The following is a 22,395-nucleotide window of genomic DNA, read 5'->3' as shown; positions in this document are numbered from 1 at the left end:
ATGTCATATCCCAGCTCTTGCCCAGACTTGGTCACAGCCCCACAGGGCTGTAATGTTAGGGAAGCCTAGAACTTGAATTAACAAGCTTCCATAAGAGCCATGTGTTGGTGTGTGCTCTGAGGTGAAAGTTTCCAAGCCATCAGAATACAGTGATCACTGCTGGCAGATATAGCAGCCAGCACTGATCGCTAAAAAACATAAAGACACGCTGGTTGTACTGTCAGTTGATGGAGTCAAATTCTGTACAACCAGTCTGCACAGAGATAGATTGAAATGTCTGCTGAACCGGCAGAATTTCAATCTGTCTATTGTGGCCTAAGTCCACCAGTCTCTGGGTTTAATAATATCCTCAAATCTTCTGAAAGGGGGGCTCCACTTAGGTGTAGAAATTCACTTTGAACTCCACCTTATTTCCAGAACTCTCTTTAGGGTCCTTTAACACTGAAGGCGCTGTACAGGCATTTTAGTGCTAAAAAATAGCACCTGTAAAGCGCTTCTTATGCCACCCCAGGTTTCCCACTGGGGCGGTGAGCTTGAAGGACAGTCTGAAAAGTCCAGCAAGCAACATTATTGGGGTGGTTTGGGAGAGGTGCTCAGCCCATTGAAATGAATGCAACACGGCCCTTTTTAACACTTTCTTTGGCCACTAGTGGGGGTTAAAAGTGCCCTGCTAGCGCCACTAAAACAATGATAAAGCCCCACTAAAAGGAGCAGCGCTGTACCACTACCGCCCACATTGCCCATGTGTGAAAGTACCCTTTGGTATTAGATGTGCAAACAAAAAGGTGAGACCACATCTAATACCTACAGAGAGTAATGGAAATAAGGTGGAGTTCAAAGTGAACTGTGTCATTACCTGCAGGGATTGGCATTTAGGGGGGTTAAAGCAGGCAGGGATGAAATGTGATATCAACTATTCACTGCCTGTCAAATGCCTCTGAAAAGTGACCTGAGCATGGATCACTTTTCAGAGGAGTGGCAGTGGCTGCTGCAAGTGAATACAAGCATTTAGGCTCACACTGGTGTGCTGCGGTTTGGCTGCAGTGCGGGTGTACTGGCGGGTGTCACACCCCCTCAGACTTCTTTTAGGTTACTCATTGTTGCTGCATGATCTGAAAGTGCACCAAACATGCAGCATGCAGGACGTTTTGTGCACTTTCAGAACATGCAGTAAAAATGTGCATCCTCTGTGTCCCAGGGGCAACATGCAGGATGACTGCCAGTACACCAGCACTGCAGCCAAACTTCAGCATGTCAGTGAGAGCCCACATCATACCACCTAGCCCTAGGAGGGCAAGGTACTGGCACAGGCTGCTAGAAAAAACTCTTTGGCTGCAGAGAGGAGGAGCTCACTTACTTGGATGGTCCCAGCCTCCCAGGAGCCTCACTGGATTCCAGCCAACTGCTCAGATTGAGCAGAGAGCAAGTCCAGCCTCTGCCAGCCAATGGTGTGTAGAAGGGAGGGGCTGGGCAGGGCTGTGCTGTGTAACACAGACTGTCAGCCCTGACATGAAGACATCGCTGGCTCACAGTACTGGACTCGGCCAGCTCAAGAGCTGTGCATGTTGCGGGTTTTGAGCTGACGACACAGCAGCCTTTGCCACCGCATATCAGAGCAGCCAGGGGGGCAATTGCATCCCTGCCCCCTGGCCCAGCCCTCCCCTGACCATAACTAAAGCAGCCCACTCTCCCTGTACAGAACCAAAGAATTGCAATATATTATTGATTTCCCTGAAGGACCCCAAACTAGAAGATCAGAGGTTATACCGTATAGGAGCTTGGATATCAGGAACTGACCCTTTGGGAAAATTCTTTCTTGAAGTCAAACCAAAGAATGAGACAAACAAGAAGAAAGAATTAGCTAATGAGGACCAACTTACAGTAGAGGTATTAGGACCCACAGTGAGATTCACCAATCTCACAGTGGAAGAAACTATAACATTAGAAACAGGATACCAGGATAAGAATGGATGGATTGAATGGTTAATATATACTGCTAATACCCTTAGACCCCTTTCACACCACACCGCACCTTGCGTCGGCGGTAAAACGCTGCTATTTTTAGCGGCGTTTTACCGCCGGATTTGCGGCGGATTTCGGCCGCTAGCGGGGCGCTTTTACCCCCGCTAGCGGCCGCAAAAGGGTTAAAACCGCCGGCAATACGCCGCAATAGTGGCGTTTTGCCGGCGGCATTACAGCGCTGTCACATTGATTTCAATGGGCAGCAGCAGTGGAGGAGCGGTAAACACACCGCTCCTTCACCGCTCCAAAGAAGCTGCTGGCAGGACTTTTTTCTGACGTCCTGCCAGCGCACCGCTGTAGTGTGAAAGCCCTCGGGGCTTTCACACTACACACAATGGTGCAGCTTCTTTAGGGCGTTTTGCAGGCGCTATTTCTAACGCTATAGCGCCTGCAAAACGCCCTGGTGTGAAAGGGGTCTTAAAAAAGAGAACTGCTTGGTCTGTGCAGGGGCCAGACCCCAGCTAGCTACAGTGGCTTTTCCCTTAAATAATAATACAGATCCAGATTGCTTAGGGTGTATGCTAAAGCTGTATCAAAAAACATACAAACCTGACACCAACACTTCCTGTCACACGTTAAGTTTGTTGTTTCCCCAGGTTCAGAGACCTCAGATACCCCCAGCTGTCATGGCATACCCTGGCAACTTTACTTGTTTTGCACTTCCAGGGAATGAGAGTGGCACAGATTTGGGGTCTTTACCGGATGACTACTGCATGGAGAGGATTAACAAAATTGTAAAGGGAGAGGGTGACGACTGGGTTGAGCACGACACCCAGAGGGCGGACGTCTGGTGCTTATGCGGAGATAAGAGGCCCAGAGCGAGAATCCCAGCCAATTCCCGAGGGGATTGTGCCCTGGAACAGCTGGCAATGCCTCTGCGCTTACTGTCAGAGTCCCCTTGGAAGAAAGGTCACCAGAGGAGCGGAAGGGACACCTCTCCTGCAGGGTCTTTTGACCCCCAGATCAACATGGATGAGATTGGGGTTCCACGTGGAGTGCTAAGCGAGTTTAAGGCTAGGAATCAAGTGGCAGCTGGATTTGAGTCTCTTCTTTGGTGGGATACAGTAAACAAGAATGTTGACTGGATTAACTATATATACACTATAACCAACAAAGGTTTGTAAACTACACCAGGGATGCAGTTAAGGGATTAGCAGAGCAATTAGCCCCTACCTCTCTGATGGCATGGCAGAATAAGATGGCATTAGATATAATCCTAGCAGAAAGAGGAGGGGTCTGTAAAATGTTTGGCGGTATGTGTTGCACCTTTATTCCTAACAATACAGCTCCTGGAGGAACCGTGACTAGAGCCCTCGAAGGATTGACAGCTTTATCGAATGAATTCGCAGAAAACTCGGGTATTAATGATCCATTCACAAATTTTAAAGGTTGGTTTGGGAAATGGACTGGACTTGTCACCTCATGTTTGATCTCTATCGCCGTGGTTTTACCCATCTTAGTCATTTGTGGATGTTGTTGTATTCCCTGTATTCGAGGACTCTCTCAAAGATTAATTGAGACAGCCATGACCAGGACAATGTACCACACAGTTCCCCAAGGAGAAGATATCTATGATGATGAGAATACTCCTCTGAATGAAGTAAGGTCTGAAAACCCAGTTATGGAACGGACCTGCACTGAAATAATAAATATAGATATCAGAGGAGGGAATGATAAGAAATATGCAAAGAATTACAGGTGATATCGATATTTGCCTTGTTCCTTATATGTACTTTGTGTAGCTAAAAAGGGCGCTGGCTTAATGTTTATGCAACTTTCTTAAGTCCTGACCAAGGCCTGGGGCAATACTTAAGAAACTAGCAGATGTTACATAATAGGAAACCTTTTAAAGACCCTCTGGATTTGGCAATAAAGCTGACAATGCACCATGAGTCACCAGTGTGCCTTAGCCAATGGCAGGTTGCCAAATATTACTATAAAGTAGTTGCTTACAGGTTTATGTGTGATTTTGCTGTGGACCTTCTGCTGGAAGGGTCCCTCGTCCATTTGTACTATACATCTGTAATAAATCTATCTTCTAATCAACATGACCGGAGTTGACTGATAGTGATGGACGAACTTCCGACGGGACGTTTCGCGAACGCGAACGCGGCCAATAGTTTGCGAACCGTAACGTTCGCGGCGGGCCCCATTGACTTCAATGGGAGGCGAACTTCGCAAACCTATAGGTCAAATTTGCAGCCACAAAATAATTATTAGCTGTGCAAACATAGTCCCACCACATGGCCAATGACATAACACATGTATGAGGGGAATCTGGGATCGACAACTACAAGCATTCTTTTTTTATATGGGAAATTGTTCTGACAATTCAGGACTGTGGAGCGCATGAAGGCAATGGAGGAGAGGGAAGGTCAGGGACCAGGGTAGGCAAAGAAGAGGGTGCTGGAGATGATCACTAGCAGCGTGACATACAGCAATGACATCTGCACCGTGATAGAGTCATCTGACAGCAGCACCGTGATACAGAGCACTGACATCAGCAGCGTGACATACAGCAAAGACATCTCGAAGCAAGGCCTGGAAGTGCTGCATTCTGACAGCCCTCTGCGACGGCGGTAACATTTCCGCCATTTTGTGTTTGTACCGGGGTTCTAAGTACGTTGCCACCCAGTACTGGTCCTTGACCCTTATGCTTTTTATACGGGGGTCCCTATTAAAACACTGGAGCATGAAGGCCCCCATTTGCACTAAAGTGGAAGCGGTGTGGTGGCCTGGCTCCTGCTCATCATCTAGGATAATGTCGTCCTCTTCATTCTCCTCTCCCCATCCATGCACAACAGGGATCCCAGAAAGGTTTAAAGCATGCTCTTCTTGCTCCTCCTCATCCGCCCCGGCACCATCCTCCTCTGACTCCTCTTCAGACTCCTGTTGTTCACTTGTCTCAGATAGAGTAGCCCCCCTGGGAATTCCTCCAGCATTGCGACTTCCTCATCTTCCCGCTCCTGCTCCTCCACAGCTTGATCAATGACACAACGCAATGCACGCTCCATAAAGAAGGCATAAGGTACCATGTCACTGATGGCGCCATGGCTGCGACTGACCAGTTTGGTGATCTCCTCAGATGGCGGCAGAAGCCTGCATGTGTCGCGCATGAGCAGCCACTGGTGCAGTGAAAAAAAACCCAGCTCCCCAGAACCGGTTCTGCCGCAGAGTTCATACAGGTAGACGTTAACTGCACGTTTCTGCTGGAGCAGCCTATCAAGCATATAGAAGGTTGAGTTCCATCGCGTCGGGCAATCGCAAATAAGACGTCTGATCGGCAGATTGTGTCGCTGCTGAATGTCAGCAAGGCGAGCCATGGCCGTGTAAGATCTTCTGAAATGGGCCGAGATTTTCCTTGCCTGCCGCAAGATGTCCTGGACCCCAGGGTATTTGACAAGGAATCGCTGCACGACCAAGTTTAAGACGTGTGCCATGCATGGCACGTGCGTGATTTTGCCCTGTTTCAATGCGCTAAGCAGATTGGCACCGTTGTCACACACCACTTTTCCAACTGTCAAATTGAGCAGTGTTAGCCACTGATCTGCCTGTGAACGCAAAGCTGAAAGGAGTGCCGGGCCAGTGTGGCTCTTGGCTTCCAGGCACAACAGACGCAGCGCGGCATGGCAACGTCTCACCTGGCATGTGGAATAGGTTCTGGGGAGCTTGGGCGGCGCAGCGGAAGAGATGCTAGCATGCGGAAAAGGAGGAGTCAGCTGAGGAGGAGAGGGAGGAGGATGGAGTAGGAGGAGGAGGAGAAGAAGAGTCAGGCCTGCATGCAATCCGTGGCGGTAAAACCAAATCTACACGGGTGCCACGGGTTACATGCTTGACGGCCGTCAGAAGGTTCACCCAGTGGGCAGTAAAAGTGATATACCTTCCCTGCTCGTGTTTGCTAGACCACGTGTCTGTGGTCACATGTATCTTGGCACCGACACTGTGTGCCAGAGATACATTCACTTGCCGCTGAACATGGCCATACAGCTCTGGGATGCCCTTCTCTGAGAAATACTTCCTTCCTGGGACCTTCCATTGTGGTGTTCCAATGGCCACAAATTTGCGAAAGGCCTCCGAGTCCACCAGTTTATATGGCAGTAGTTGGCGGGCTATAAGTTCTGACAAGCCAGCCGTCAACCATTGGGCAAAAGGGTTATCCGGCGTCATAATTTTTTTACGCTCAAACATTAGGCCCACGGAAGCCTGCCTTTTTGCAGAAAATCGTGAGCTTGGCGTGATGGAAGGTGGAGTGGAGGACAATTGTGAGGAGAGAGGAGAAGGAGAAGTAGAAGACGAGGCTGGACGGTGAGAGCCTGGAGTGTGGCTTTGTGTGTTCCGTTGCTCCCACTGGGCTCGGTGATGGCTGCCCATGTGCCTTCTTAAGGCGGTCGTCCCTAGGTGAGTGTTGGGGCTTACCGCGACTAATGCGTTGACTGCAAAGATTGCAGATGGCAACGCTATTGTCAGCAGCGGACACGTTAAAAAAAGCCCACACTGCGGAGCCATGTGCCGGTGTCCTGGGAGCGCCAGATGTGACCGTACATGGTCGATGACTCGCTCCTGATACATTTGCAGTCTGCTTTGTCCCTCCTGTGCAATGTAAGTTATTCCTGCTTCTCCTCCCTATCTGCTGGTCCATATCTCCCTCTGAACTCCCCTCCTCTTCCTCTCTTGTGGGCACCCACGTGACATCACTAGACACGTCATCATCAACGTCACCTTCCCCACCGCTATAAGTAGAGATCTCAGAGTAGGCAGCAACACCGGGGACCAACCTCCTCCTTGGGCTGATCTGGGTACTGTCGTCAGACTGCTGAGTAGCGGTTGTTGCTACCTCCTCTTCCTGATCCAATACCAAGAGTGGCTGCGCATCAGAAATGTCCTCTTGATATGGATCGGAAAATAATTCCTGTGACTCAAGCGGAAGGTATGTGGTGGTGGTGGTGGTGGTGTTGTTGATGGTAGTGTCTTTGGGTGTGCACATAGCAGAGAGTGAAGAAGAGGGTGCAGATCGAGAGGATGAAGAGGGTGCAGAAGAGTAAGGCTGAGCGAGCCATTCAACCAAGTCTGGCGCGTCCTTTAAAGTAATTGAACGCACCTTCTGCAACTTCCCACTTTGGCTCAAGCCTGTTGCTCCTGCCCTACCCCTACCACCCCTGCGGAAGGGCCTGCCTCTTCCTCTGCCTGTCATTTTTTAAATGACCCTGTGACAAAGCTCTCAGTCCCTATACCAATGAAGGACTGCTGCAGTATAGGGCAGCGGTCAGCAGTAGTGCACCTCAACCCTATGTATTGTGGACCGATAACAGTCCTTACAGAATAGCAGACTGTACCTCACTCAACCCTATGTACTGTAGCACCCTAGACCAAGTTACCAGTCCTTATAAGAACTTTTGTGGACCAAGCAGGTTGTGTGTGACTGATTAGCAGACTTTACGTCAGTCCCTATACCGATGAAGGACTGCTGCAGTATAGGGCAGCAGTCAGCAGTAGTGCACCTCAACCCTATGTATTGTGGACCGATAACAGTCCTTATAGAATAGCAGACTGTACCTCACTCAACCCTATGTACTGTAGCACCCTAGACCAAGTTACCAGTCCTTATAAGAACTTTTGTGGACCAAGCAGGTTGTGTGTGACTGATTAGCAGACTTTACGTCAGTCCCTATACCGATGAAGGACTGCTGCAGTATAGGGCAGCGGTCAGCAGTAGTGCACCTCAACCCTATGTATTGTGGACTGATAATAGTCCTTATAGAATAGCAGACTGTACCTCACTCAACCCTATGTACTGTAGCACCCTAGACCAAGTTACCAGTCCTTATAAGAACTTTTGTGGACCAAGCAGGTTGTGTGTGACTGATTAGCAGACTGTACGTCAGTCCCTATACCAATGAAGGACTGCTGCAGTATAGGGCAGCGGTCAGCAGTAGTGCACCTCAACCCTATGTATTGTGGACCGATAACAGTCCTTATAGAGTAGCAGACTGTACCTCACTAAACCCTATGTACTGTAGCACCCTATACCAGGTTACCAGTCCTTATAAGAACTTTTGTGGACCAAGCAGGTTGTGTGTGACTGATTAGCAGACTTTACGTCAGTCCCTATACCAATGAAGGACTGCTGCAGTATAGGGCAGCGGTCAGCAGTAGTGCACCTCAACCCTATGTATTGTGGACCGATAACAGTCCTTATAGAATAGCAGACTGTACCTCACTCAACCCTATGTATTGTAGCACCCTATACCAGGTTACCAGTCCTTATAAGAACTTTTGTGGACCAAGCAGGTTGTGTGTTAGTGATTAGCAGACTGTACGTCAGTCCCTATACCAATGAAGGACTGCTGCAGTATAGGGCAGCGGTCAGCAGTAGTGCACCTCAACCCTATGTATTGTGGACCGATTACAGTCCTTATAGAATAGCAGACTGTACCTGACTAAACCCTATGTACTGTAGCACCCTATACCAGGTTACCAGTCCTTATAAGAACTTTTGTGGACCAAGCAGGTTGTGTGTGACTGATTAGCAGACTTTACGTCAGTCCCTATACCAATGAAGGACTGCTGCAGTATAGGGCAGCAGTCAGCAGTAGTGCACCTCAACCCTATGTATTGTGGACCGATAACAGTCCTTATAGAATAGCAGACTGTACCTCACTCAACCCTATGTACTGTAGCACCCTAGACCAAGTTACCAGTCCTTATAAGAACTTTTGTGGACCAAGAAGGTTGTGTGTTAGTGATTAGCAGACTGTACGTTAGTCCCTATACCAATGAAGGACTGCTGCAGTATAGGGCAGCGGTCAGCAGTAGTGCACCTCAACCCTATGTATTGTGGACCGATAACAGTCCTTATAGAGTAGCAGACTGTACCTCACTCAACCCTATGTACTGTAGCACCCTAGACCAAGTTACCAGTCCTTATAAGAACTTTTGTGGACCAAGCAGGTTGTGTGTTAGTGATTAGCAGACTGTACGTCAGTCCCTATAGCAATGAAGGACTGCTGCAGTATAGGGCAGCGGTCAGCAGTAGTGCACCTCAACCCTATGTATTGTGGACCAATAACAGTCCTTATAGAATAGAAGACTGTACCTGACTAAACCCTATGTACTGTAGCACCCTATACCAGGTTACCAGTCCTTATAAGAACTTTTGTGGACCAAGCAGGTTGTGTGTGACTGATTAGCAGACTTTACATCAGTCCCTATACCAATGAAGGACTGCTGCAGTATAGGGCAGCAGTCAGCAGTAGTGCACCTCAACCCTATGTATTGTGGACCGATAACAGTCCTTATAGAATAGCAGACTGTACCTCACTCAACCCTATGTACTGTAGCACCCTAGACTAAGTTACCAGTCCTTATAAGAACTTTTGTGGACCAAGCAGGTTGTGTGTTAGTGATTAGCAGACTGTATGTCAGTCCCTATACCAATGAAGGACTGCTGCAGTATAGGGCAGCGGTCAGCAGTAGTGCACCTCAACCCTATGTATTGTGGACCGATAACAGTCCTTATAGAATAGCAGACCGTACCTGACTAAACCCTATGTACTGTAGCACCCTATACCAGGTTACCAGTCCTTATATGAACTTTTGTGGACCAAGCAGGTTGTGTGTGACTGATTAGCAGACTTTACGTCAGTCCCTATACCAATGAAGGACTGCTGCAGTATAGGGCAGCAGTCAGCAGTAGTGCACCTCAACCCTATGTATTGTGGACCGATAACAGTCCTTATAGAATAGCAGACTGTAGCTCACTCAACCCTATGTACTGTAGCACCCTAGACCAAGTTACCAGTCCTTATAAGAACTTTTGTGGACCAAGCAGGTTGTGTGTGACTGAATAGCAGACTGTACGTCAGTCCCTATACCAATGAAGGACTGCTACAGTATAGGGCAGCGGTCAGCAGTAGTGCACCTCAACCCTATGTATTGTGGACCGATAACAGTCCTTATAGAATAGCAGACTGTACCTCACTCAACCCTATGTATTGTAGCACCCTATACCAGGTTACCAGTCCTTATAAGAACTTTTGTGGACCAAGCAGGGTGTGTGTGACTGATTAGCAGACTTTACGTCAGTCCCTATACCAATGAAGGACTGCTGCAGTATAGGGCAGCGGTCAGCAGTAGTGCACCTCAACCCTATGTATTGTGGACCGATAACAGTCCTTATAAAATAGCAGACTGTACCTCACTCAACCCTATGTACTGTAGCACCCTAGACCAAGTTACCAGTCCTTATAAGAACTTTTGTGGACCAAGCAGGTTGTGTGTTAGTGATTAGCAGACTGTACGTCAGTCCCTATACCAATGAAGGACTGCTGCAGTATAGGGCAGAAGTCAGCAGTAGTGCACCTCAACCCTATGTATTGTGGACCGATAACAGTCCTTATAGAATAGCAGACTGTACCTCACTCAACCCTATGTACTGTAGCACCCTAGACCAAGTTACCAGTCCTTATAAGAACTTTTGTGGACCAAGCAGGTTGTGTGTTAGTGATTAGCAGACTGTACGTCAGTCCCTATAGCAATGAAGGACTGCTGCAGTATAGGGCAGCGGTCAGCAGTAGTGCACCTCAACCCTATGTATTGTGGACCGATAACAGTCCTTATAGAATAGCAGACTGTACCTCACTAAACCCTATGTACTGTAGCACCCTAGACCAAGTTACCAGTCCTTATAAGAACTTTTGTGGACCAAGCAGGTTGTGTGTGACTGATTAGCAGACTGTACGTCAGTCCCTATACCAATGAAGGACTGCTGCAGTATAGGGCAGCGGTCAGCAGTAGTGCACCTCAACCCTATGTATTGTGGACCGATAACAGTCCTTATAGAATAGCAGACTGTACCTCACTCAACCCTATGTATTGTAGCACCCTATACCAGGTTACCAGTCCTTATAAGAACTTTTGTGGACCAAGCAGGGTATGTGTGACTGATTAGCAGACTTTACGTCAGTCCCTATACCAATGAAGGACTGCTGCAGTATAGGGCAGCAGTCAGCAGTAGTACACCTCAACCCTATGTATTGTGGACCGATAACAGTCCTTATAGAATAGCAGACTGTACCTCACTCAACCCTATGTACTGTAGCACCCTAGACCAAGTTACGTCAGTCCCTATACCAATGAAGGACTGCTGCAGTATAGGGCAGCAGTCAGCAGTAGTACACCTCAACCCTATGTATTGTGGACCGATAACAGTCCTTATAGAGTAGCAGACTGTACCTCACTAAACCCTATGTACTGTAGCACCCTATACCATGGGCGTCCGCAGCAGGGGGCAAGGGGGGTCAAGTGCCCCCCCTGGAATCCCCAAGGTGTTGCCGCCGCCGCCATGCTGCATTTTTTTTACTGAGTCCGCCGGCGGCTGCATCCTCCGCTCTCTCCTCTGGATCACAGAGCGGGCTGCCTCTGTGTTCGGGGGCAGCTCTGTAACATGCCCCCCCCCAGACCTGCTTGTGTGATAGTAGAGAGAATCAACGTTCCGCCTATCACACAATCGGTCGGGGGGGGCGGGGCCATGTTACAGAACGGCCGCCGTACACAGCCAGCCAGCGCTTTTATCCATAGGAGGAGATGCTGCAGGTAAAGCCTGCCCTGTGTGCCACAGTGCCTGGATAGGAGGATCGGGGGGGGGGCTGCAGGGGGCCCCCCTGCCAATTCTCCTATCCAACTTATTTTACTATCCCCAGTTCACCTTGTGCTCCCTGCTCCCCCCCCCCAGTGCTCTCCTCCACCATACTCTCCTGCCTCCCCCCCAGTGCTCTCCTCCACCACCACACTCTCCTGCCCCCCTCAGTGCTCTCTCCTCCACCACCACACTCTCCTGCCCCCCCCAGTGCTCTCCTCCACCACCACACTCTCCTGCCCCCCCAGTGCCCTCCTCCACCACCACACTCTCCTGTCCCCCCAGTGCCCTCCTCCACCACCACCGCACTCTCCTGCCCCCCCGTGCTCTCCTCCACCACCACACTCTCCTGCCCCCCCCAGTGCTCTCCTCCACCACCACACTCTCCTGACCCCCCCCCCAGTGCTCATCTCCACCACCACACTCTCCTGCCCCCCCAGTGCTCTCCTCCACCACCACACTCTCCTGCCCCCCCCCCAGTGCTCATCTCCACCACCACACTCTCCTGCCCCCCCAGTGCTCTCCTCCACCACCACACTCTCCTGCCCTCCCCTTAGTGCTCTCCTCTACCACCACACTCTCCTGCCCCCCCCCATGCTCTCCTCCACCACCACACTCTCCTGCCCCCCCCCCAGTGCTCTCCTCCACCACCACACTCTCCTGCCCCCCCCCATGCTCTCCTCCACCACCACACTCTCCTGCCCGCCCAGTGCCCTCCTCCACCACCACACTCTCCTGCCCTCCCCTCAGTGCTCTCCTCCACCACCACACTCTCCTGCCCTCCCCTCAGTGCTCTCCTCCACCACCACACTCGCCTGCCCTCCCCCCCCCCCCAGTGCTCTCCTCCACCACAACACTCTCCTGCCCCCCCAGTGCTCTCCTCCACCACCACACTCTCCTGCCCCCCCCAGTGCACCCTTCCACCACCACACTCTCCTCCCCCCCACAGTACTCTCCACTCCCCCCAGTGCTCTCCCCCTTGCCCCCCCAGTGCTCTCCTCCACCACACTCTCCTGCCCCCCCACACTTTTCTCCTCCCCTGTTCTTGCTGCCCCCCCCCCGCTCTCCAGCTCTCCCCATCCTTCTCTAGCCACCATCCCAGTGCTCTCCCCTCCTGTCCCCCCCCAGTGCTCCCCTGCGCTGTTCCCCCCAGTGCTCTCCACTCTGCCCAGTGCTCCCCCCATCCCCCCCCCACAGTGCTCTCCTCTCCCCCCAGTCATCGCCCCTCCGTGCTCTCCCCCTGCTCTCCCCCCTGTTCTTTCCCCCCCAGTGCTCTCCACTCCCTCCAGTGCTCTCCCCCCCTCCAGTGCTCTCCCCCCTGTTCCCCCCCCAGTACCCTCCACTTCCCCCACTGCTCTCCCCCCCCAGTGCTCTCCTCTACCCTCCAGTGCTCTCCCCCTGTTCTTCCCCCCCCCCCAGTGCTCTCCACCCAGTGCTCTCCACTCCCCCCAGTGCTCTCCCCCCTGTTCTTCAGCTCTCCCCATCACTCTCCAGCCCCCACCCCAGTGCTCCCCAGCCCCCCATTCTCCCCACCCCTGTTCTTTCTGCCCCCCTGGTGTTCTCCAGCCCCCCAGTGCTCTCTACCCTTCGTACTCTCCACCCCTGTTCTTTTTGGCTCCCCCCAGCACTCTCCACTCCCCACCCCTGTACTCTCCACTCCCCCTGCATTTTGCCCCCACCCATGTGCTCTCCAACCCTACCAATGCTCTCCACCCCCCATAGTACTCTCCAGTCCCCCGTGCTTTCCACCCCTGTTCTTTCTGGCCCCCACTGGTGCTCTCAAGCTCCCCCCCCATTGCTGTCCACTCCCCCCTGCTCTTTGTATCCCCCCAGTCCTCTCCAGCCCCCGTGCTCTCCACCCCTGTTTTTCTGCCCCCCCAGTGCTCTTCACCACCCTACACTCTTAGCCCCCCAGTGCTCTCAGCCTACCGTGCTCTCTACCCCTGTTCTTATTGGCCCCCCAGTGCTCTCAAGTTCCCCCCCAGCGCTCTCCGCTCCCCACCCCTGTGATCTCCACTCCCCCTCGCTCTTTGCCCCCACCCATGTGTTGTCCAACCCCGCCAGTACTCTTTGCTCCCCCTTCTCTACAACTCCCACCCAGTGCTCTCCACTTCCCCAAAACCAGAGGACAGGCTGACTGGGGCTGGAAAATGAGGACAGCTGAAGGTCCAGGTGGCCAGGGACCACGCCATCTCACAGCAGACAGATCCTCTGGAAGGAGCACCGTCCCCATCCAAAATGAGAACAGACCCTGCCTGCTGCTGGCCATCATGGATATCCTGCTGGCATGCAAGGTACCGTACCAAGCATCAACAACACACCTTCCCACAGACAGGGACTGCAGACTGGGACATGGGGCACAGGAGGAGCTGCAATGATGGACACAGTGAGGCTGCATTCACGGCACAGTGAGGCTGCATTTGATGGACACAGTGAGGCTGAATTTTATGGACACAGTGAGGCTGCATTTGATGGACACAGTGAGGCTGCATTTGATGGGCACAGTGAGGCTGCATTTGATGGGCACAGTGAGGCTGCATTTGATGGGCACGGGTGAAGCTGCATTTGATGGGCACTGGTGAGGCTGCATTGAGCTCTTGCATCAAGTTTGCAGTCTCTGACCATCTCCTGTAGAGAGTCTGGAGAGGAGTCAAGAGTGGGAGCACAGCCAGGATGGGGGTCATGGGAGAAGTCAGACTTGTGTGGACTGTGGACAGGAGACTATAGGATAAAACCAGAGCCACCAAGCTGGAGCCAACTGACTGAGCCCTGCACAGTGCACCTGAGAGGAGATTTGTGAAAGCACCGCACAGGCCAGTCGGTGGGGGGTCACTGATGTAAGGGGGGGTGAATACGATAATGTAAGGGGCACTGATATAAGGGGTTTCCTCCTTATATTAGTAACCCACCCCCCTTACCTTCGAGTATTCTTTCTGCAGAAGGTGGTCCCCCCCATGTTCTGAGTTCCTGGGGTCCCCCTTTGATGGTTGATCACTTACCACTATTAACTGGGGGGGGGGGGGAGCAGGGAGCAGGGAGCACAAGGTGAACTGGGGACAGTAAAATAGGTTGGATAGGAGAATTGGCAGGGGGGCCCCCTGCAGCCCCCCCGATCCTACTATCCAGGCACTGTGGCACACAGGGCAGGCTTTACCTGCAGCATCTCCTCCTATGGATAAAAGCGCTGGCTGGCTGTGTACGGCGGCCGTTCTGTAACATGGCCCCGCCCCCCCAGACCGACTTGTGTGATAGGCGGAACGTTGATTCTCTCTACTATCACACAAGCAGGTCTGGGGGGGGGCATGTTACAGAGCTGCCCCCGAACACAGAGGCAGCCCGCTCTGTGATCCAGAGGAGAGAGCGGAGGATGCAGCCGCCGGCGGACTCAGTAAAAAAATGCAGCATGGCGGCGGCTGCAACACCTTGGGGATTCCAGGGGGGGGGCACTTGACCCCCCTTGCCCCCTGCTGCGGACGCCCATGCCTGTATGCCGGGTTTAATTCTCAGTATCTGTTCTTTGTATGTATGGACTCTGCACAGTACCACTTCTCTTGTCCTGTAGGCTGGGTGTAATTCTTGGTGTCTATTCATATTCTGTATGTAAGGACTCGGCACAGTACTACTTCTCTTGTCCTGTATGCCAGGTGTAATTCTCAGTATCTGTAGTTATTCTGTATGTATGGACTCTGCACAGTACTACTTCTCTTGTCCTGTATGCCGGGTGTAATTCTCGGTATCTGTTCTCATTCTGTATGTATGGACTCTGCACAGTGCCACTTCTCCTGTCCTGTAAGCTGGGTGTAATTCTCAGGTATCTGTTCATATTCTGTATGTATGGACTCTGCACAGTATCACTTCTCTTGTCCTGTATGATGGGTGTAATTCTCGGTATCGTTTCTTATGCTGTATGTATTGACTGTGCCTAGTACTACTTCTCCTGTCCTGTATTCTGGGTGTAATTCTCAGTATCGGTTCTTGTTCTGTATTTATGGAGTCTGCAGTTTTCTTGTCCTGTATGCCGGGTGTAATTCTCAGTGTCAGTTTTTAGTCTGTTTGTATGGACTCTGCACAGTACTACTTCTCTTGTCCTGTTTGCCAGGTGTAATTCTCTGTATCTGTTCTTATTATGTATGTATGGACTCTGCACAGTACCACTTCTCCGGTCCTGTATGCTGGGTATAATTCTCAGTATCTGTTCATATTCTGTATGTACAGTGGTGTGAAAAAGTGTTTGCCCCCTTCCTCATTTCCTGTTCCTTTGCATGTTTGTCACACTTAAGTGTTTCGGAACATCAAACCAATTTAAACAATAGTCAAGGACAACACAAGTAAACACAAAATGCAATTTGTAAATGAAGGTGTTTATTATTAAAGGTGAAAAAAATCCAAACCATCATGGCCCTGTGTGAAAAAGTGATTGCCCCCTAAACCTAATAACTGGTTGGGCCACCCTTTGCAGCAACAACTGCAACCAAGCGTTTGCGATAACGTGCAATGAGGCTTTTACAGCGTCCTGGAGGAATTTTGGCCCACTCATCTTTGCAGAATTGTCCTAATTCAGTTACATTAGAGGGTTTTCGAGCATGAATGGCCTTTTTAAGGTCATACCACAACATCTCAATAGGATTCAGGTCAGGACTTTGGCTAGGCCACTCCAAAGTCTTCATTTTGTTTTTCTTCAGCCATTCGGTGGTGGACTTGCTGGTGTGTTTAGGATCATTGTCCTGCTGCAGAACCCAAGTTCGTTTCAGCTTGAGTACACGAACAGATGGTCGGACATTCTCCTTCAGGATCTCTTGGTAGACAGCAGAATTCATAGTTCCTTTTATCACGGCAAGTCTTCCAGGTCCTGAAGCAGCAAAACAGCCCCAGACCATCACACTACCACCACCATATTTTACTGTTGGTATAATGTTCTTTTTATGAAATGCAGTGTTCCTTCTACGCCAGATATACTTGGACACACACCTTCCAAAGAGTTCCACTTTTGTCTCATCGGTCCACAGAATGTTGTCCCAAAAGTCTTGGGGATCATCAAGATGTGTTGTGGAGAAATTGAGACGAGCTTTGATGTTCTTTTTGCTCAGCAGTGGTTTTCTCCTTGGAACTCTGCCATGCAGGCCATTTTTGCCCAGTCTTTTCCTGATGGTGGAGGCATGAACGCTGACCTTAACTGAGGCAAGTGAGGCCTGCAGTTCCTTGGACGTTGTTGTGGGGTCTTTTGTGACCTCTTGGATGAGTCGTCGCTGCGCTCTTGGGGTAATTTTGGGCGGCCAGCCACTCCTGGGAAGGTTCACCACTGTTCCATGTCTTCGCCATTTGTGGATAATGGCTCTCACTGTGGTTCGCTGGATTCCCAAAGCTTTGGAAATGGCTTTATAACCCTTTCCAGACTGATAGATCTCAATTACTTTCTTTCTCAATTGTTCCTGAATTTCTTTGGGTCTCGGCATGATGTGTAGCTTTTAAGGATCTTCTGGTGGACCTTACTGTGTCAAGCAGCTCCTATTTAAAGCGGGATTCCACCGTTTATAACGTTTTTTTTTTTTCGGCATAGTGACAATCAATACTATTAATAAGGCTAACACTTACTTTTGGTGTTTCTGGCCTCAGGAGCATGCCTTTGTCTCCTCTGAAATGAGTTTATAAAACCGTCTCCTGACGGTTTCCATTTTGCCTGTGGGCATGTGAAGCCCACAGGCATCCTCTTCCGGGACAGTGTGCTGCTAAATGACCAGCATGCACCGCCCGTTCTATAAAAGATCTCGCGCATGCGCAGTCAGCGCAATATCGAGCGCCGTCTACAGCTCCGGTTGCCATGACAACGGGTGTTCTCGTCGGAAGTCCCGCCCCGTTGTGATGGCAACGGAGATAAACAATGAGACAAAGAGAACAGATGGGACGAGCATAGACGAGAGAGCGGCGCTGGATTGAGAGGAAAGGTTAGTAGAAAAATTTATTTTACATTGCACCATTTCGATCTAAAGCATAATGCTCAGGGGAAAAAGAGAATACTTTCAAATTGAAAATGTGCAGATTTAATTATAGAGAGAGAGAGAGAGAGAGAGATCTAGGTAGTGTGTGTGTGTATTTGGTGGTAGATATTGCATATATATATATATATATATATATATATATATATATATATATATATAAAAATATGCAATATCTACCACCAAATATATATACTATATCACTATATATAGAAAACGATCTCTTGCAATATATATGCACAATACATAACTCTCTCTCTCTCTCTCTCTCTATATATTTGTAATATCTCCCACAAAATATATATATCTGTACATATGTTATACGTATATATATATATATATATATATATATATATATATATATATATATATATATATATATATATATAGCCAACACAAAAAAAAAGGAATATCTACAAATTTCATTTAAAAAATATAATGTTACTTTTGTTAAAAGAAAAATGGCAACAAAAAGCCTGGCTAGATTAGATTGTAATTGCCATTTAAACACAAGGCCAGCAGAACATCTTTGAAAGTGCTAAAGATATTGATTTAAAAAAAAAAAATATATATATATATATATATATATATATATATATATATATATATACGTAAAGTAAAAATATATATATATATGGTCATTTCTAAATTTTAGAATTATTTTTAAGTTAATCTATATTTATATGTTAAAAAAAAAAAATATATATATATATATATATATATATATATATATATATATATATATATACATCTATAGATATATATATATATATATATATATATATATATATATATATATATATATATAAAATATATATCTATCTTTATAAATATATTTTTAATAAATAATTAAATTAAATGTATACACCTTCATTTATTATTATAATTATTTTACATTTTTTTTTTTTTATTGTGGTAATTTTCATATATTATGTGTGTATATATTCGCAAACAAATGTGTGTTTAGTTTAAAAATAATCAAAATAAAAACCTTACTTAGCTTTTCTCCTTATCTGTAAATACACCCCTACCCTACCCCACCCCTTATATCAATTCCTTTCTTATCTAATCTAACTAGTTGTAAATTCTTTAGAAGTGACAATTTCAGACCATTTGTTTGCATGGTCCTAAAAATATATCCGTAGGTAGAGTGTGTATGTTATTAGAGATATATATATATACACACACACACACACACACACACACTCATTAGAATATATATATATATATATATATATATATTTAGAGATAGCAACATAAATATATAAACTGTGGTCTTACAATTTTTATTTTATTTTGCCTACATTAAACGTTACGTCATTATATTCATATCTAAAGTCATTAATCACTGCCTAATTTTTGAACATTGCAGAAAAGAAAAAAATTGGTCCAAATTTATTCTCGATATCAACATGGTAAGTAAAAATTATTATTTATCAAATTTTTATTTTTATTTTGTTTTGAAGATATAATGACCATTCATAATTTCCTTTTCATTTGAAGGCTAATAATTCTGGAACAGCGGCAGACATCGTTGAATACTATTCTTAATTTAGTCAAGAGGAAAGAGTAAGTTTTCCATCTATGTTTTTAAAAATCATTTGTTAAAGCGGAGGTCCACCCTAAAATGGACCTCCGCTCATCGGAATCCCCCCCCCTCCGGCGCCACAATAGGCACCTTTCAGGGGGGAGGGGGTGCAGTTACCTGGATAATCCAGGTAACTGCACCCACTTCCGGGCTAGCTCTCTGCGTAAAGGGGCGTACGTTACGCCCCTTTCCGCAGAGAGCCCGCCCCCTTCAGCAAGTGCCCCGCTGCCTGCTGGGAAACACACAGTTCCCAGAGGCAGCGGGGACCGTCCGGATTGCGCCGCGCGCGGCTCGCGCATGCGCAGTAGGGAACCGGGAAATGAAGCCGAAAGGCTCCATTTCCTGATTGCCATACCCAAGATGGCGGCGGCAGCACCCGAGTGTCGATCTAGAGATCGGCTTCGGGTGCCGACATCGCGGGCGCGCTGGACAGGTAAGTGTCACCATTTTAAAAGTCAGCAGCTGCAGTATTTGTAGCTGCTGGCTTTAAAAAAAAAAAAGAAAAACGCGGAGTCCCGGTGGACTCCCGCTTTAAATCATTTGTTCTTTATTTTTATTTTTATTTTATTTTTTTTAAAGTGGAGGTCCACCCTAAAGTGGAGCTTCCGCTCATAGGAACACTGCCCCCCTCCGGCGCCACCATCTTGACCTTTCTGGGTGGAGTACAGGTATCTGCACCCACTTCAGGGATAGATATCTGCAGAATAAACACCCCTTTCCGCAGATATCTACGCCCTTTTGCAAAGGTCCCCCACTGTCTGCTGTGAAGCACACAGATCCCAGAGATAGCGGGGACCATCCTTAATGCAGAGCGCGACTCGCGCATGCGCATTAGGGAAACGGGAAATGAAGCCGCAAGGCTCCACTTCCTGATTCACATAGCCAAGATGGAGGCGGCAGCACCCGAGAGACAATAGATAGTTTGGTTTTGGGTGCCACAATCGTGTGCGCGCTGGGCGGTTAAGTGTCATTATTCTAAAACTCAGCAGCTGCATTATTTGTAGCTGCTGGCTTAAAAAAAAATAACCAAAAAACCGCAAGACTCACGCTTTCAATTCTTCGGCTTTAGGTACTACAGCTTATGAATTATCCCCAAAAAAAGTTAGCTGACCGGTGTGCGATCAAGATCAACACCTTATGCCAATCTTATGCCAACCTTATGCCAAGAAAATATGTAATTCTATATCCATATATATTGACTGAAGAATACATCAAATTTTTTTAAAACCAAAATCATTTGTACAAGAGATCTCAAATTTTTGTTTTATTTATTGCCAATTAAACAAAAATAATATATGATTTAAATAAAATTTTAAAATTATCTATTCAATGTTTTGATTTTAGCGCAAGATAATAGTCCAGCAGCTGTTAGCAAGGTACCCCGCATGAGACATTGACCGTGCCTTCCCAGTGAATCCAACGGTTACTTCGTTGAGTGTTGCCTCATCCACATCAGAAAATCTAGAAACGAACGATGACAGAATAGGCAACATAGACTGGTGTCAGTGTCAATGCTGTATACCAATGGCTACCCAGGTGGAATCAGTTTGTTGCCGGGAAACAGCCGAGGTAGACGGATGCATACCAGAGGGAAGGAAATGCATAACAGAGGCAGATATTTTCACGTCTCAAATCGCAACAGAGGAACACGTCAGACTCATGTTTACCATGTTGTATTTAGAGGAACGTCCTGTTGTCGATGCCGACAACAATAGGTCAGTGAATTTGTTAATATTATTACATGAGACTACCCATCATTTTAAATTAAAAGTTCTCTTAAAGTTATCTGTTTGTTTTAAATCAAAAAAATTTTTTATTTCAGGAGATTACGCAAAACAGCGTATCGTGCTTTTATTGCATGGATCTACGGTTTTTTAGGGAAGGGGAATCGTAGGGTCATCCCATCGTGTGCAGTAAAAGTAGTGCGTCAGACCTTTCCAGATCCAAATGGGAGTTATGTTGGATTTCTTTACTCCGAGGACTACGACGCATCGGAAATGGCGTTTCACTAAATTACTTTTTTTAGTTTTTACAGTTGACCTTTTTTGCATTTTTTAATTCTATATATTATTAATGTTAGCAGTTTATTTGATTTTGGAATGTTTTTAATAAAAATTATAAAAAAAAAAATTAAATTTATGAGAATGAGTTATTTGTATTATTTCTAAGAGGATCAAAGTTATTAATTAATTCGATGTGTACGATAAGAGTATGCACTACCTAAAACAACAGATGCAACAAACTTAGCAATATATAAAAAAATTTAATACAATTTGGTGAAAAAAAGATAGGACAACAGACCATAACAAGTCAACATGAAACAATCAAAAACATTTGCAATTTTAAAGTTTTGTAGTGCCTTGGAAAGTGCCGTATATAGCAATGTCAATTCAATCATTTAGATATGACACACTTATCAAGTTCATTTTACACCTGTTGGAAAGCGTGTCATATGCTCAAGCACCGCCGCACTTGTTTCCGGCCTCTCAACAGGCGCTATGTTTTTGGGCATCAGAAGATTTTTTGATGTCCAAGAACTATGTATTGTGCCCTCGATGATCGAAATCATGTTTGCAAGCATTTCAAAAGTGTGGTCAGTGTTCATCTTTTGAAATACATTGCGAACAATCCATTTTTTACGACCACGTGGAAATTCCAGGTTTTTCCTTTCCACCAAAATCTCATCACCACTTGCATCCTTTTTTTTTTGTCAGAGCCGGTTTACGTATCACATTGTGATTGTGGCATAATGCCGCCAATTTAGTTCTTGCATCCATTGAATCCATTTTAAAATGGATTCTTTTGGGCCTATACTTTAGAATCATGCTGTGATACGTTTCGATGACCCCAGTCTGACAAAAAAAAGTGAGATGTTTCATGTCCTTTGCCAACTGAGGGTCCAAAACAATTGAGGATAATGCGTGAAATGCAGGGGTGTGTATGGTTAGCCAAGGAACAGTCGGAGAATGCACATCGATCTCATCATGTTGGCATTTGTGCTCTGTATCTCCAATTTTCCATACATGTACATTTACTACATGATGTAGTAGAGATTCCCACAGAAGTTTAAAACGTTCCTCGCTTCCATTACAATCTCGACTACACCAATAGAAATGTGTCAATATGGCTCGAATCCACAGCTGAATTGGTCGATACAT

At 47.4% G+C, this 22,395-nt stretch overlaps 1 long non-coding RNA gene across 2 annotated transcripts in view; it reads left to right on the top strand.

Moving 5' to 3' along the window:
- LOC143942516 (uncharacterized) overlaps positions 1–21,376 on the top strand; it is a 42,659-nt gene extending 21,283 nt beyond the window's left edge. For both annotated transcript variants that reach the window (XR_013264801.1, XR_013264803.1), the window contains exons 2-5: positions 19,022–19,064; positions 19,153–19,218; positions 20,582–20,952; positions 21,060–21,376. This is a non-coding gene — a long non-coding RNA (uncharacterized LOC143942516). The remainder of the gene's footprint in view (positions 1–19,021; positions 19,065–19,152; positions 19,219–20,581; positions 20,953–21,059) is intronic.
- Positions 21,377–22,395: the final 1,019 nt, after the last annotated feature.

This window comes from Lithobates pipiens, unplaced genomic scaffold, assembly GCF_037356315.1.
Source record: "Lithobates pipiens isolate NorthernLeopardFrog02 unplaced genomic scaffold, aLitPip1_a1.2 Scaffold_1, whole genome shotgun sequence".
Classification (NCBI taxonomy): domain Eukaryota; kingdom Metazoa; phylum Chordata; class Amphibia; order Anura; family Ranidae; genus Lithobates; species Lithobates pipiens.
This window is presented reverse-complemented; position numbering and strand designations above follow the sequence as displayed.